Raw genomic sequence first — 17,399 nt, 5'->3', positions numbered from 1 at the left:
GGGACCTGTGGCCAGGCCAGGTACGGCAGGAAGGCCCCAGTTCTGGGTTGGAGCACCAATATAGTCGGGACGCATAGTCCTGCAGAGCAAGGTGATTTAGAGATCTCTCTGTGCACCCTCGGTCACTTATCACACTTAACGCTGAATTACGCCTCGCTTACACAACCTCTAAGGTTGCTGCTCTGGTGAGGCAAAGCCAGCTCTTATGCTAATTTGACTATTTGTTAGTCTAATAACTCTTACTTGCATTTACTGTGGAGCTTAATACGGTCAACTCTCCCTAATTTCGGTGTGAGAGTGCTTTTACAGAGAATTATAACAGTAGAGGTCAATTTGCAGAAGCGCCATTTTCCAACAGGCCCGTATCCGTGGGCTTTGTAGCCGGAGAGATTTGTACGTCATCACACCTGACCTCACGCAGGCTGCTCACCCAGTTGCTTCTGCACCATGTCTCGTATTTAATTTGGCCACATCTACCGGTTCCTGCCTTGCCTCCCAGGTGGGCTGGCTGGCAGGAGACATTTCGGAGCAGGCAGCACGTGGGACGTCAGCTCAGAGCGTGCAGCCGCAAATCACAGAGCTGGGTCATTTGAGCCAGTTCAGAGCCAGGCTTAAGGATTTTAAGGGTCGCTGTTTGGAAATAGGTGTTTGGTGGTTGTCTGTGTCATAAATCTCCCCATTTATCCTGCTGGAGCCAGATGAATAATTGAGGAGAGGTTTGTGGCTAATTGATTTGCTGATCAGTGGAAAGAAATGATGAATAATTTATCTGATGAATATTATTCAACCATCCGTAAAGCTGGTCAGTTATTGAAAATTATTATTTGCAAACACGCAATTTTTCAGCTGGTGGCTTTGTCCGTTTGCAAATGCACCTCACGCTCCTCGCTCCCCAGCCCAGGTTCCCCACAGATTTCTCCCAGGCTGGGTGCAGAAGCTGCTCCTCCAAACATCCTGAGCACTTTCCCCATGGCTCTTCTGCTCCACACGCTGCTTCGTGAGCCACTGGCGGGAGCTTCTCTTCTGCTTCATCCTCACAGGGCAAAGATTCCCCTTTCTCCCTGTGTCCTTGCAAAGGAGCCCTCTGGGTTGCACTGAATTTTCGAAGTAGGGTTCCGCTAACGTCCCCTGGTTGGGATCAAGGCATTCAGTGGCTCTGCCAGCAGAAGGGGAAATGGCAAGCGCCTCTGTGCCCAGCACCACCCGCTCCTGGCTCTTCCCAAGGGGCGATTTTGCCGTGTTGGTTTAGTCCCCGGACCTGTGCAACCAACCTTCAGCATGAGGATGCTGCCTCTCGCCTGCATCTCGCCAGCTGGGCTCGCAAAGGGATGGAGCAGAGGCCTGGGGTGAGCACACCGGAAGGGGGATACCCTACACAGCTTCCAGCTCCACCAGGATCTAATTCCGTTTTTAAGCTTAAACCTTTAAGCAGGTCACATAAACCTGTCATCTTTTCCTGCATCTACACGAGTCCCGGTCCTGCCTTTGCAGGCATCCCTGGTGGCACCCAGCACAATAAGCAGGCAAGACCTGTGTGGGTTTAAAAAAAAAAAAAAAAAAGAGAGAGACTTTGTGGTTTCTCTAAAATCACTGTTTATTTACCAGTTCTTGCATGTTAAGATTTCTGAGAAAACCAACAAATCTCTGGAGGCTGGTTGCTGTTATTTGCCTTCTAGCAGAAATCCTGTCAGACTCTCCCGTGGTTCCCAGATCCAGCGGGGGCAGCTCCCCACCCTCCTCCTTTTCCACCCCCAAGCAACACGCCGACCCCATGGGATGAACATCACCTTTCCCCTGCAGCATCCTCTCTGAGTGACTTCCCGGACTCGGAAAGCTGTCGCAAATTTGTTCTCTCCACGGCTGGGGATACTGAGCAGCAAGATCCAGGAGCCTGTGCCAGAGTCGGATGAGCCAGGATGGTCCCAAGAGCAACGGAGAAGAGGCGTCTTGCGTGCCCACATCCCTTTGTGGTGGGGAAAGTGATGTCCTGGCTGCCCATCCAACCTCCACACCTTTATCTTGGCAACCAGCTTTGGAGACAGCCTGCCTGGAAGCAAGGGCAGCGATGCACAGGCATTTTTCACCTTCGGATTTGCTGTCAAGCTTGTTTAGGTGGAGGATGGGCTTCACGGTCCAGGCTTAGCAGAAAGAAGGGGGAAAGTTTGCTCCAGACAATCTAATTGAACTTAATGAGACAGGAAGGGCTTTGTGCTGCAAACACCAGTGTTTGTTTTGTGGGTTTAATGCAATTTCTGGCTGGGTTTGATTACTCTGGGGAAGTCCTCCGGCCTAACAAACAGAGCCACAGGGAATTAGCACTGATAATTTCAGATGCTGCTCTCAGACCGAAACAGCACAGACTTCCAGGGTGGAAACAGAACCGGGGCGGGGAGGAAAATGTAATTGCAAACGGATTCAATTAGCTCCCAGTTACCAAACAGTTTGGGCTGCGCTGGTGGGGTGGGCAGCGGCCGGAGCTGGGTGCCCAAGGGGGAAAGGGTGTTCTCAAACACAGTGGCACTCCCAAAGAGCCAAGAAGTTTTCTGCGGAAAGCCTTGTGGGTTTTTGGTTTTGTTTTTTTTTTTCCCCAGCTGATAATGATGAAAGCGGTTGTTTTCAGGGAGAAAATCCTTTTTCAAACCCTAGGCATTTGGATCGTGGCTTTTCTAGAAAATGGTGTAATTTTTGCTTTCCTCTAAACTGAAAAATGAGACCACAATGTGGTTTTGTGATTGTTTTTTATTGACATCTCCTTAAATGGGAGGGGGGAAAAAAATTATTCTGAATATCACAGCTACAGCTGAAAAAGTGGTTCTCCATAGAGCATTGTTTCCACCAAGAGGTTTCTTTGTGCCTGCTGGCAGCTGCCTGTCATCATGGGCTCCCTGGGGTGCATCCCTGCCCAAACTTGCCCCAAGGATGTGGCCAAGCTCATAATGGTGACACAGCCTTCCTCCTCCAGCCATGGCCTCAGGCGTGGCTGAGAAATCACCTTCTGCCAGTTGGAGGGAAAAAAAAATGCTTATTTGTCTTTTTTTTTCCCCCTTTCTTTATTTTTTTCCCTTTTCTTTATTTTTTTTCCACTCACTACCTCCCTGAAATTCCTTCCCCCTCCTCCACATCTGCCCTGTGGATCTGGCGCACAGCTGGTACACGGCTCTACAGAGCTGCAGAAGACAGGGACAAAGCCACCTTCCTCTCGTCCCCAGCCCGTCCCAGCTGCTCGTCCGCCCTCTGGCAGCAGCCCGACTCCAGGGAGGATGAACCAACCACCCAGAAACGGCTTTGGAGACAACTGATGGCCTTTCAGTGCGTTTTAGAAAGAGATAAATGGTTCAGGCCCAGAGCTGCAGAGGAGCAATTTGGATAACAAGAACTTCTGTCTGATGAGATAGATCTGTCAGCTGCGTGAGCCGGCACAGGCAGGACACAGGAACAACCACAGAGCCACGGATGAAATGCAAAGAGTAAATTTATTTTCATTACCTGGCCAACTGGGGGAATCCCCAAAGCAGCACCTGGACAGAGGCACACGAGCCAGGACACAGGTACCATGGAGCTTGGTCCTTGCTGGAGGATCACCCAACCTGCTGGTTTTGCCTGTATTTCATAGAATCACAGAACAGTTTGGGTTGGAAGAAACCTTTCAAGCCCATCCAGTCCAACACCCCTGCAAGGAGCAGGGACATCTCCAACCAGATCAGGTTTCTCAGAGTCCTGTCCAACCTGGCCTTGAATGTTTCCAGGGATAGAGCATCCGCCACCTCTCTGGGCAACCTGGGCCAGTGCTCCACCACGCTCAGTGTAAAAAATTTTTTCCTGAAAATAAATCAGGAAATTCAGGGATTCCTGCAGGCATGGTTTACTCCTGTGCTTTGATCTTTCCCATGGCAGGGCAGGCATCTCCAGCGTTGGCGCCTCTATCCCAGGCTGACGCTGTCCAAACACAGACGTTCTACTTGTCTAACACACAACAACTCGTATGATATATATGTTTTCCTACACCTCAGCTGCAGGTCACTTGAGCATGTTTATAATCCTCCTTGCCAATCTTCCGTTATTTTCCCACACAGCTGAGGTTTATTAATCCGAAACCGTGGCTGAAGCTGTCACATCAATCAAGGCCTAGAGCTCCTGGCCTTGCTCCTCGCCCTCGGCTCAGGCACAGGAAGGCACATCATCCCTCCTTTCCTCTGTGGTTTTTTTTTTTTTTCTTAGCCATTGCAAAACTTAAAAAAAAAAAAGAGGTTGGGAAATCTTGCAAAGTCTCCATTAACGAGCTGCAAGCTCAGGCTTCAGAAATTAGGCAAGTCTAGTTTTATGGTAGGTGGTTTGACCTCCGTTCTGCCCCCATTTACATTACGGCGCCGTGTTTAGTTAAATGATCACTTACTCCTTTCTCCTGGGGGTGTTCTCTCATTCCAGTGCACATGGAGCAAAATGAAAGTTGCACGGGAACCACAAGTCTGGCTTTTCCCGACGTTTCTGTGCTTAACTGAACGCCTGAGCGATGTTTTTTTAACAGAGCTTTTTGTCCGTAGTATTTTCGTCAGCGACGAATTACAATGATTTGTGCTCCGCGGTCTGGGTCTGGTGCACGAGCAGATGGACTGGAGACGACCGATACGATGGGCAAAGCCGCTTGGTGCCTACCCAAGGCTGAAAATGCCCCAGGAGCTGAAGGGTTTTGTATTCCTCCCCAAATCTCCCGACAGCTGGAGCTGAGGAGGGGCGGTCGGGATGGGGAGCAGTTGTGAATCGTGGCCGCGCAGGAAGACACTGCATTGGGAAGGAGCAGATAATCGCGGTGGTGATGAACTGCATGAATCATTTAGAGGGATGTAATCCTGTGCCATATGTTATGTGTCAGTACGTGGAGAACATGTCACATCTATTAGGGTAATAATTGCACAGTTCATCTTCTTTTTTTTTGGAAAAAAAAAAAAAAAAAGCCCCATTCTCTAGACTCAACAGCACTTGCAGGGCAGAGATAGGCTGTGTTCCTGAGGCTCAGGGACAGGGTACCAAGGGCGGGCACCCAGGGAAGCCTCAGCGTGTGTGGAAGGAGAGGAGAGGGAAACAGCTGGGTGGGAAGGAAGCTGGCGCGGAGGAAACGCTGCTTCAGTGGCCAGGAGGGCTAAATAAAACATGAGCCTTGCTGTGGGCATCTGCAAGGAGGTCAGGATGGATGCCAGGCCCTGGGCGTAGGAAAGCCAAAGGCTTTTCCAGCCAGAAATGCTTTCGCCTCGGAATTTTGCTAAGCCTTTTCTGTGAGATTAAACCCACCCCGCTGCTGGAAATGCCCTCCTTAGGCACCCTAAGGAGACCTCCACCCTAGGTTTTGCAGCTGCACTCATACACGTAGCATGTGCAGAAGGAGGGATGGGCACGCATGCTGCCGAACCGCCCTCCCAAGGTGTGCTGGGTGCCGCGGCTCCAGGCGGGAATTAGTTTTCATTAGTAGTTTTCCAGGCTTTTAGGCAGCCAAGCAGCCATGCCTGAAAGACTCTGGGGTGAGCTGGCATTATCACGCCAAGGTAGCTAAGCTCCCAATCTTATTAGTGGAAAGGGAAGAGATGCTGCAAACAGCCTGAGGCAAGGCAGCATCCAGCTGGGACAGCCAGGGAAGGGCAGTGTCCCCTCCCTGCGTGCCTCGCCATCCCACATACCTTGCCTTTACCTCACACCTTGCCATCCCACACATTTCGCCTTATCTCACACCAGCAAGACCGATGTTTTTTTTTTCTCCTTCAGGCCAACAGACTCCATTGCAGCCCGCATCCTTTTGAAACTACACAGCATCCCTGGTACTCGTTGTCCCCGTTGGGGACCACTCACCTCCTGCCACCATCCCCCCAGGCTCCTCTGCCCGCTCCCCGCTCCCTGAGTGCCTTTGTACATCGAGGAGCTAAAATCCGCCAGCCCGGCAACCCCATTGACCAAAGCCATGGCTGTGGCTCTCCTGCTGACTTGCATTGGCTTGGTGGGTGAAGCTTACTGTGCAAATTAACTGTATTTAGCCTTCCAGGTTTTCTAAGACACTTGATTCAAGCATTACATGGCATTTCAATTTTTAAAAAAATGCTACTGCCTAGCATCAATAGAGTGTAGGTTAAGAGGCAGAAAAATTGGCCAGGCTAGAACTTGCCAGCAGCAGGGAGTCATCACCCACGGCTGCCACCGCTGACCCGGGAGGACCCCAGGCTGTCCCGCACAGCGGGCAGGGAGCGATGCCTGGTGGCGGGCAATGCCCGGTCCTGTGGATATTTCCAATTTCACAGCTCTAATTTATCCCCCCTGCTCCTCCTCTTCTCCAGTGACATAAACCCATAAGGCTTTTAAAAGTGCAGCGGCACCGAGAGACCTTCCAAGAGGCATGTCCCCTGCAGCCAGCGGGCACGGGTGCCTCTTCTTTCCAAAATTTGTGGCAGTGTGAGAGATGCTAAAATCCCTTCCGGATCGAGAAGCCCTGTGGGGCAGAGCTGTGCATGGGTGATGCCAGCCAGCCCTGGGGAGCGGGATGGGTTGTGGGTGCCTGCGGTCCCAGAGGTGGCCTGCTGTCCCCAGAGCTGGGAGCATTCCGGAGAGGAGACAGTATCGCCGCGAAGCTCACACTTCCGCACTCCAGCATTGATTTTTTAGGTCCAAAGGGCTGAAAGTAATAACACAAGGGAGCGGCGAGCTGACTTCTCCTTCCAAGCAATTTTTATCCTCCTCTGATTGCCTGCAGTGTCTCTTGGACTTTCTAGTGACAAACTGCCAAAAAAAAATATCTAGTGCTGTTTGCCATTTCTGTGTCCTTCTTAATGGCAGAGCATCACGAAGCGCTTAACAAGCCACTCCACACAAGACAGGAGAATGGCAGCTGTCCTGCATCTCCCAAATTGGAGGGGACTGGGAAATTTTTCATTCCAGCAGAATTTTTAAGAAGAAAATGACGTTACCCAGAAGGGACTGTGGCCGTGGCTGGAGGGTCGGCCAACTGGGAATTTGCCAAGCAAAAGCACGCTCGTTGGAGAAATGTGGGGCTTCTTTTCGGGTCCAGCAACTAGACCAGAATTTTGGGGAGTGGGCACCAACCTCACACCCCACAGAGCCCTTTAACTTTGCATTTCCCACCCTGACGGTGCAGTCGCAGCTGGGAGCAGGGCAGGACAAAAGCACAGCCCGCTCCTGTGAGCTTTCCAAGGCTTTCCGCGTGTTATCCTCTCCATCAAGCGATTTCCACCCCCTAGCAGGTGGGAGGGAGCATGGTGCATGGCGACGAATTACAATAAAATCTAATTATTCTGGCACGAGAAATTTTTCTCCTTGCCATTCGCCAAGCTTTCTGCATCTCATTCCAAAGTGAAGACGAATCACCCAGCGATCCATCAGAAAGGGGGAAAAAACTATCAAACCTCCGCAACAGGAGCGTTGGGCGGCAGAGCATCCGCACAGCCCAAGGCTCTGTGCCAGGCTGCTGGACACGGCAGAGGTTGTGCTCTCCTGAGCCCCCAGTACAGCGTGACGGGGAAAACTCACCTGAAAAGATGAATTTCATCTCGATTTCTATAGCTAGATGCCCAGTCTACTGCCGTACTTTATTAGGGAGCTGAGCAGCAGGCGGTGACGGGAAACTGCGAGGAGGGCTTGAACGGCAGATGGGTTTTCTGAAAATCCAGGAGTAACTCATTTTGACACAGATCTGATAGAAAGAACTTGGATTTTGTTAGCAATACAGCGAAATGAAGCACATCGCTGCCCTTCCCTCCTCTGCCCAAAAATGTAGTTTTGAATCTGTCAGGCTTTGTGAAGCTGGCACAAAACAGAGTTTAGCTTGCATTCTTTACGGTTTTTTTTCCCCTAGAAATGTCTGGGGGGAAAAAAAAGTGAAAGATTTGCCAAAGTACAATGAAGGGGCTGTGTCCAAACGTTGTCCAGCCAACTCTATTCTGCTTTACCACATCTGTTTTATCTGTGAATACGGCTTCTCTCAACAGACCAAGAACTTTCAATTCCCTTTTTTTTTTTTTTTTTTTTTTTTCCTAGAAAAGGTCAAACTCATAGAGTTTGTTTGAACTTCAAAGAAGAAGCTGTATGGGGCATCTGTCGCCGGGGTGGAGGAAGCGGTGAGACGTGGCTCGGTGGCCGGACGGCTGGGAGGGCTGGGGAAAAGGATGATTGAGCCTGGAGGGCAGCTCCGGGCACGGCGCCCAGCGCTGACTGATGTGGCTCCAGCGGCGCTGGGTCCCCTCGCTTTGCAGCTGCACGGTTTCTTCTCTGCCCTCGGAGCTCCGGTGCTGCCCTCAGCACCATTCCTCTCTCTTCCAGCCAAGGCTGCTTCCATGGTGCTGGCTGATGTGAGTTTGCAGCTCGAATCTGTCAGCAGGCAAATACCTTGAACTCCAGAAGGTATTGCTGTAAATATTAAAGAAAAAAAAAAAAGGGGAGGGGCTGTCCTTTCAAATAATGGGTTTTTTTTCTTAAAAAGAAAAGAAAGCCACAAGCCTTCTTTTTCCTGCTTTCTTTTTTTTTTTTTAAAAAAAAGAGGTTAAAAGTCAGTGCTTTTTGCTTTGTTCTTTATAAAGCTGTTCTTAAAAATTGTGTTTCAGAGAATTGCTTTGCCTCTGTGCCATGATGGCACCCAGGGCCAGGCTTTGCCTCAGCACCACCCCAGTTTTTTTGGGTGCAGGGCTGGACAGGTCAACAAATCTCTGCTTTTTTGCTCCTCTGACAATTTTGAAGAGTAGGAATGACCTGTCATGGCTGTTTTGTGTCAGCATCAACGCAAAATAGCACTTCTTCAGGCTTTTTGGTGGCTTGGAAATACCAAATAAATTAATAATGTCATTTACCGTTTTGAAAGAAACCATTTCCTTGAATCTCAAATGAGAAAGGCTTTCAGATGTGACTGGTTTGTCACTAGTCTTTACATTTTCCTTTGAATGCAACTAATAACTCTGTTGCTTCAAATTAAAAAAAAAAAAGGGAAATATTACATATGGGAGGTTTTTTTTTTTTCCCTTCATCCCCTCCATCCGCTCCATTGCCTCCACAGCCAGCCGTGGGGAAACGCTGCTGCTTCTCAGAGGTCGCAGGCACGCGCGCCGTAGGAACCTCTGTGCCGACCAAACCGGCTTTCAGATAAGCAAGAAATACACATTAATCTAATTACCAGCGTCCTGTAAGAGCAAATATTTAGCTAGTGAAATCAAGGTAAGGAAAAAAGAGCTAGTTTAAAATAGAGGTGAGTAGGCTTTATACAGACGACATCCTTCCCCAAATCAATGTCGTCCTCCAAGCTCATGGAGAGTTCATGTCCCTGCCCACATCCCTCGTCACCTTTCATCCCCCAGTGCTCATTTCTCCCTCCACATGGGTACACGCAGCTCCAGCATAGGACCCTCACGGGCATTACTGGTGATGACTGGCTAGGACATGTTTATTGGGAAGTGTACGTGAGGTTTGTAGTCAGAAACTCCCAGTTCTCCAATGAAACTTTTTATCAGCACTCAGCCTTTGCCCCTGGGGTTATTGGTATTGGGCTGCGCCGGCTCAACTCATTAAGCTCGATGTTTTCTCTGTGCATTTTGGGTCTCTCTGGAGCCCCAAATCACATCTCTGCCACGTTCCTGCAGGACCACCTCCCCTGCGGACCCCAGACAACGAACGTGAGGGACCGTCCAGAGGGAAAGCAAGAGCAGAGCCTTTCCTACAGAGCTGGCCTTAACTACACACTAAATTTGGGTTAATTATGAACACATGCTCCAAGATAAAACTTGAAGGAAGAGCTGAGCATCAAATACACAACGAATCTAATTAATGTGAACACAGCTAATTAGATTTGAATCTGCACACAATATCGCGTGTGCGCTTGAAACTGCTGGCTTTATGGGAGTAATTAAAAAAAGTTAAGTAGGGTTGGATTCACAAATTAAGCAGCCCCAATGATTTCCTTTTAAGCCTGTGGTCTTTCCATATACTGTTGTTTTATTTGAGTTCTTGAAGAAACTGTTAGTTGTGGCTCACTGATTCCCCCAGAAGGTGACAGATTTGAGTTCCCAGAGCTGCCACCGCACTTGCGCAGGAAGAAGGGGATTTGCCGGAGGAGCCTTTTGACACGACACTTAAAGAGCAAAAAAAGGCACCCTGCCTGGGAAATTACCTGCAAAGCAGCAAGGGCAGGAGCCCAGCAGCCACCTGGCCAGCCAGGTTGGGGATACTTAGATCCAAACTTCTCCCAAATCCTGCCAAGGTCTTCTCATGGTTGGGAGTGATAAGATCCCCACTGTGAGCCCACCCTGCTCCTGAGGCTGGACCACAGCTGCTGGGCACAGCTGGGTGGCACTGGGAGGCGATGGGTAGGAAGCTTCCCAGGGGCCAGCCCAGGTGATGGGAACCAGCCTGGGGCAGGACTGCTGAGGGATAAAGGCAGCTCCAGGCTCATGGGGAGGTTTTGGGAGTGGGAGCAGGGCTGAGGATGGGGCACAGGCTCTCAAGGAGAATTGGAACACTGGCTCTTGGATGCTCTAGGGAGAGAACATGATGAATTTATGGCTGAGAAAAGTATTTTGCTTCTTCCTATGGCATCTAGAAATGGTGAGTGCCTGTAGGATAAGCAGCCCCTCATCCCAACTGAGGGATGAATCCTCTTGGATCTCTGTTAGGGTGGGCCTGGAGGTGGGGGTGCTGGTGAATTCTGCTAGTCAATTCTGCTAGTCCCCCCAAAACACTGCTCCTGGGCTCACTTGCAGTCTGCTCTCTAGTGATGGAGGAGGCCTCTGTATGCAGTGGAAGTAGACATTAAATAAAATGTACCACATATGTTGAAGGACTTAGTCCCTAATCAAATTGGACTACCCTGAGTCCTTAAATCTGTCACTTTGGTGATTTATTTGATTTTTCTTCATCAATTGTAAAGGAGGAGAGAATTGTGCTCTTGGTCTGTGTGTCATGCTTCTAACTCACACTGCTTCTCTCTGTCACATAAAGATATGGTCTGGTTTAGCTTCCTGACAGCCTCTTTGTTGCTGGAAACCCACCCTAGCTGAAGCTGTTGGTTAAAGATTGACCTTGCGCTCCCACTCTCTGGTCAGTGGGATGCGGGGTCCAGAGCCCTGCACGCACCCTGCAGCATGCACAGCCCCTGAGGGGTGTTTCATACCCTATTTCAGCTGCCTTGGGAGCCTCCTGCCTGTTTCAGAGACCTTGTTTTGTTGTGTCATACCTGGGGAAAAAAAAAAATGGCTTTTTGTTCAAACTCACGGTGTACAAAGCAGAGGAAACTGCAGGGTGGGGGAGATGTGATGGAAACTTGCCTGGGAATTTCTGATGCTGGTGCATCCAGCAGAGGCAGTTGGCTTTACTTGATTAAAATTATTGTCATGCTGAAATACCTAATTAGATTCAGGCACCTGTAGCCAGACAACTGCAGCATTATGCATCAGCCATCGCGGCAGAAGCATCCTTGCTGCGCTCAACAGCTCTCGCTGGCACCCTGTCAGATGGTTGCTTAGGGTTCACTGGGCTTCCTCATGCTGTGTCCCTCTGACCCTGCCTGGGGGCCCATCCTGGAGGGACCGGGGGGAGCATTGCACCCCCTGATCGAGGTGCAGGAGGCTGCTATATGTGGATAAGGAAACATCATTGGTCACCATCTTGATAGCAAATACTCAATGGGCACTGAGACAGGCCATAGCAGCAGCCACAGATTTTAGGGGAAGCTGGGGTTTTAAAACTTTCAGCCCCAAGATGAACGGCTGGAAAGGTTGGATCCATGGGATGCACTCCTTGCTGGAAGTCCTCAGCTCATACAAACACCTCCAGGGCTGCCAGGAGAGGGAGCAGGCAGCGGCATCCGTGCTGGGCTGCAGTCGTGCTTGGGGCTGGGGGTGGAGGGTGGTCTTGACCTGTGCTGAAATGCCCCCGACTCGTGGCTGGCCTTGCTGCCTGTGTGGTGCAGAGTTTCCTTCCAGCCACGGCAGCCCATCTCAGGACTCACTGCTTGCCAGTGGCAGTGGTGGCTGTCACAGCACGTGGACTCGCTGCTTGCCAGTGGCAGTGGTGGCTGTCACAGCACGTGGACTGTCACAGCACCCTGCCTTGGACCCTGCAAACCTCCTTTGAGATGGAGAAGGGTCTCCAGGGCATGGCTTGGGTGGCTGAGCCACCCACGTGGGAGCCTGCTGGGGTCGAGACCGGGAGAGCATAGAGTGCTGACGTGCGGCTTTATCGTATGATCGATCCAGTGATGGAGGCAGCTGGGAGTTAATGAAGCCAGCCCTGGAGTTAGACAGGTAAGGATTGCCTGCGTTCCCTTAATGGGGATGAATCACCAGTGATGCCTTCCCATTCCTTGAGGATGAGACAGATGGAAGCTGTCGGATTCCCCCCCAGCCCTGCTCAGGAGGGACAGGATGTGGTGAGGTGCCCGGCCCAGAAAATGGAAGAGGGATGACTGCACCTCCTGAGGAGATGGGATGCTGCACAAGGAGCAGCAGCCAAACCACGATTTTGGGTGCTGGGAGGGAGAGTGAAACTCCCCTGAGGTGCTGGAGCAGTTTCGTGAGTCACCGAGTCCTGAATTTCAACTCCAGCCCACCCGTCTGTCATGACTTGGCTGCAAGACAGAGCCATGAATGAGTGATCTTCCCACACAGAGCAGAGCAGAAACAGACAGGAATACGCCCCGTATTTTCAAAGTGGAGGTTTTGATTACCACGGAGCACGATAACTGACAAGTGCCTTGTGGAGTAATTATTGTTGTGAAAGTAAAACCATCACTGCTTGCTGCTGAACATGCTGTGGAGCTCTGCTTTGGTACCAAAAAGGGACGTCTACTCGCAGGGCAGCAACAAACACAGTTTGGGAGGAGGAATGTGGGGTCCAGTGGGTAGGGGGAAATGTGGCCACAGAGCGTTGAAGCCTTTGCCTCTGCGGGGCACACAAGCTCCGCCGGGAAGCCAGCCAGGATGTGGTGAGGCTCCAGTGAAAAGACCCCGTAGATCATTGTAATGTGGCTACGTCTTACAACCACACAGCGTGTGCAAGGAGGGGACGTCGGGATCAGCTGAGCTTTGTCCTTTTAGAAACCGGGAGCTGATCTATTTCCCTGCTTGAAGATGTCTGACAGCTCAGCGATGCTCGCGAGCCAGCGGCAGTCAGGGAGGCTGGAGGAGGTGGGTGTGTGGTCTGCTCCTTGTGCCAGGCCCCCTCCCTCCCATCAGCCGCGCAAACTGGAGTTATTGCCGCAGTGTTTTCCAGTCTTCGTGGATCCAAAAGCACATCAGTACTTATTTTGTTTAATTTATGCTCCTGCAAGGAGCTTCTTACAGTTCTATTCCCAAAAATAAGTGCGGAGGAAAAGGTCAGCTCTTCAGGGTCTGACACTTTATAAAGCCCGAAGCGAGGGGATGTAATAATGCAGCTAGAGCAGAACTGGTTTCTCTATTATCAAAACCTCCTCAGGTCGCTGGCGGGTTTGCTAGACTCTGAATAATTAATTTCTCTCCGTTTCAGCCATTTCCCAGAGCACTTCCCGCAGAGGGCTGGGAACTGTGGGGTGCAGAAAGCCTTGCTGTGGAAGGACCCCCAAGCCTGACAGTAGGGTATAACTGGGTTTGGAAATATTTGTCCCTCCTTGCTCACAAAGTCTTTGCTAGTGGCAAAATGATATTTCTAGGGGTAAAAAAAAGCCCTCTTCATTACTTGAAGAGCTCACTCACTCAGCTTTCACAGCTCAGGTAGTACCAGGCAATTTTGGAACCAATCCCTGTCCAAAGTCCATTTCATTTCAGAGCAAATCAAACTCTGGTTGTTTTCTTCCAATTGTGTTTTCTGGCTTGTGAGGAGCTGAGGCAGTTCCAAACAATGCTCTTTCTCTTGAATGCTAATGAATACCAGGTTTTACGGAGCTATCAGAGATCTTCCCAGCAGACTCAAGGTACAGGAATTTATTAAAGGGTGAAGTGGGGAGGGATTTTTTTTTTTCTCTCCTAGCTTTGGCATCCTTTCCAAATCAGGGGTGGTTAGGATGGCTCCCAGCTCTCTCCATGCTTCTGCACATAGTGCTGAGACCCCCAGGGATGTCCTTCCCAGGGGAAAGAAGCTGGTCCATCCTCCAGTGGGCTGTGTGGTTTCCAAACTGGGGAGGGGTGTACAGGGAAGCTGAGATGAACCTGAGTGGGAAAACTGGGTGTCAGGCTGGGTAAAGCCTTGAACCCGTATTCAGGGAAGCATCCAAACCTGCATGTGTGCTCATTATCAGCCGAGTTACCTCCCTACGCTCATTTACGGAGATGCATTTCGAGCAGTACTCTGCAAAAAAAAAAATTGATTTTTCTTACTGGTTCAGTGACCAGACTTTTTTTTAAAAAACAATTCCTTATTTCACATTGAATTAAGCTCTCTATTCAACTCAAAAGAAAACACTTTGGTTTTGTTCTGCAGTACTTATTGTTTTCATTTAAATTTAGCTTGATTACTAAATGAAATGTCTCTAATGGATCACCGGAGCCTTTCAGGATTGTTTCTGTTTAACATTATGTCTTAGAAACCATAATGTTTTGGGGAAGGAAAAACACTTTGCCAAATGTACAGTCCTTTAGGTGAGCCTGAAATGGTGAACAACCTTTGAACAGATGACCATCTTTCCTGAGCCTTGTTTGGGGTCCAGGGATGCTGAGGCAGCCAGACTGAGCTGGTGTCTCAGATGTTCCTTACAGGCATGGAGAAGCTCCCGGTCTTTCTCTTCATCCATGTGAGGCTGGGTGCTGTTTTGGTGCAATGGGCAGGCAGGTGACTGGAGCTGACAGCTTCATGCTTGGACAGGGTGGCTAGTTTTGGTTGGAGGGCAACACCAGTCCCATCCCGGCTCTTTGGGTGTCAGGGTCCCTGCTCCCAGTCATGGGCTGGCTTGTGAGCTTTAAAAACCTCTTCCCCATTTCTCCCCCTGCCTCCCACACCCTTAAATTATCCACTTCATTGCAGAGATCTCATGAATTATTGATTCCAAGTTTGGTGTCACCTAGCAACCTGTTTACTTCTTCTGTCGCCATGCCTCTCCAGTCTCTTGGACACATGGATTGTCTCTGGCCCCTCTCCCACCATCTCTCCTCGCTCCTCCTGTCTGGAGTTGGGTGTCTGAGAGTGGCCAAGCCCTTATCTCTAGCTCTGCTGGGGGAGATGGAAAGGGTTTGCTCAAAGCTCTGAAATGAAACTCCTCTCTAAGAGCAAAACTTGTGGGCTTGATGCCATCTTGGGAAGAGTCGGTGCTACCCTGTGGATGCTCCTGTCTACCTCAGGTTTGATCAGTGGCTCCACAGCTGCTGCCAGGGTCTGGTTCACTCTGTGTGAATCTGAGTAAAAATTATTGTACAGTAAGGGTGGTGGAATGCTGGCCCAGGTTGCCCAGAGAGGTGATGGATGCCCCATCCCTGGAAATGTTCAAGGCCAGGTTGGACGGGGCTCTGAGCAACCTGATCTGGTTGGAGATGTCCTGGGGGGTTGGACTGGATGGGCTTTAAAGGTCCCTTCCAACGCAAAACATTCTGTGATTCTATCTGGTAGGGTGAAAAATGCTTAAAACCAGCCACTGTCTTCTCGTAGCAAACTGATTTGGTTGGCCGCGGCAGGCGTTGCTGGATGGAGCTGGGTTTCCCTCCCCAGTGCCCGCGTTAAGAAGGGGCTGATGCAGCCCCACGCTACAATTTCCTACAAAATGCCACCTTCTCTCCCTATGTTTCATGCATAATTTGGAGGATCCTCTAAAAACACTGTTCCCTAGGCAGCCTCTGAAGCCTGAGTGGTTTGCCCCCAGGATCAGGGGAGAGGTGAAGAGCTCCCTTCTCCCTTGGGGCCACTCCTTACCGGAGAGGCTGACGTCTGGCCAAGGTCCCAGTGGGACACTGGCTGCTGGTATGTCTTGGGGAGCAGAAACTGGTCTGGCCTCTGCCTTTCTCGTACTTGCAGGGCCAGCCCGTGAAAAACTTCCACTAGTTTTTTTTTTTTCTTTTCCTTGTGTTGTCTTACCAGAGACCTGCAGTGACAGCACAATGCCACGGGGGTTTCAGAAAACCATGTCGTACGCAGCAAGGATAGCATAGGTTGCTCGTTAACAAGATAATAGCAAGGAGATGACTATATTTAGCTGTTACAGGATGCCTTGCATGAGTACACACAAATGTCTGCTTACCAAATTGAGAGCTGTGCAAGGTAAAACACAGCACAGCTACCCATGGGAATGTGTTTTGACTATGCTACATCACCCCCCACCCAAGGTTTGATACCCCTAGGTCAGATTTAGAACAAAAAAAAACGCTAATCTCGGCCTTCCCTCAAATATCTTCTGCTCTTCTGAAATACCTTAATGATTTTCTGCTTTCCTGAATCCAGATTTTATGCACCCAGGTCCTACTGTCCAGCTGGCACTCATCTTTATCTGTATTTAGTGACTCTCAGTATAACACTTGAAAGATTTAAAAGGGCAAAGTTGTAAAACTCTGTTCCCTCCTGGTTTTAGCATGCTGGCAACCCACAGATTATCTGCTAGAAATTCTTTTCTGATCAACATTCTGGGAAATTTCTGAACAATATTTGAGAAATCTGTCCTGACTTCCCAAAACAGCAACCAGAAGAACTAGCTCTTTTGGACTGCTGTGACAATAATAAACGGTTCGGGAGCAGCTCCGTGCCCTGCTTGGGCAGGGATGCCATCCTGAGTTCCTCCGACTGAAGCATCCTACGGCACGTGCCAGCGTGACTCCGAGTGCCAGCCCAGGGGTCTGTGCTGGTGAGGGCTGGAAGAGCCCATGGCTGTGACTTCAGCAAGGCTAGGAAACGGCAGAGATATATCTTATCGGGCAGGAAATCAATATCTAGTTTTAAGAGACTTTTCTATTGCTGTTGATTGCTTTATATTATATTAAGAGGCAGTATATTTGCTTGACTCACGACTGCATTATTGTAGAGCTTTGGAGTTCATGGCAATGTTGAATATATTTTTTTTGCTCTTTTGTCAAAGATGGGAATTCTTCCCCATCCCCTGACCTTCTGTGTTAACAAAAATAACACTGCTTGCTTTGCAAGTAATGGTTTTGGAATGGAAAATATGTGTAATCGACTTGGAGAGAGCTGCTAGGATTTGCAGAGAGCCTGAAATAGTTACTGCTGAGGAGTTGTCGAGGCCTCGCCGAGATCGCGTCTGCTTCACAAGCCGAGGACTGGGTTTGGAGCCGGCTGACGTTGGCTGACCAGCACCACGCACAAAAGCTGAGCCCCTGCGAAGTGGCAATGCTCTGCCTGAAATGGGGGTCATGACTGCCGGCGGTGCCGTGCACTGTTACAGAAGAAGCCAGACTCTCCTCCTGCCTCCACTTGCTTGTTCTGAAGGGACAAAGGGAACTCCCATAAGCAAATTC

This window comes from Chlamydotis macqueenii, chromosome 8, assembly GCF_036417535.1.
Source record: "Chlamydotis macqueenii isolate bChlMac1 chromosome 8, bChlMac1.mat, whole genome shotgun sequence".
Lineage (NCBI taxonomy): Eukaryota > Metazoa > Chordata > Aves > Otidiformes > Otididae > Chlamydotis > Chlamydotis macqueenii.
The sequence above is the reverse complement of the archived record's forward strand: the minus strand, read 5'-3'. Positions refer to the sequence as shown.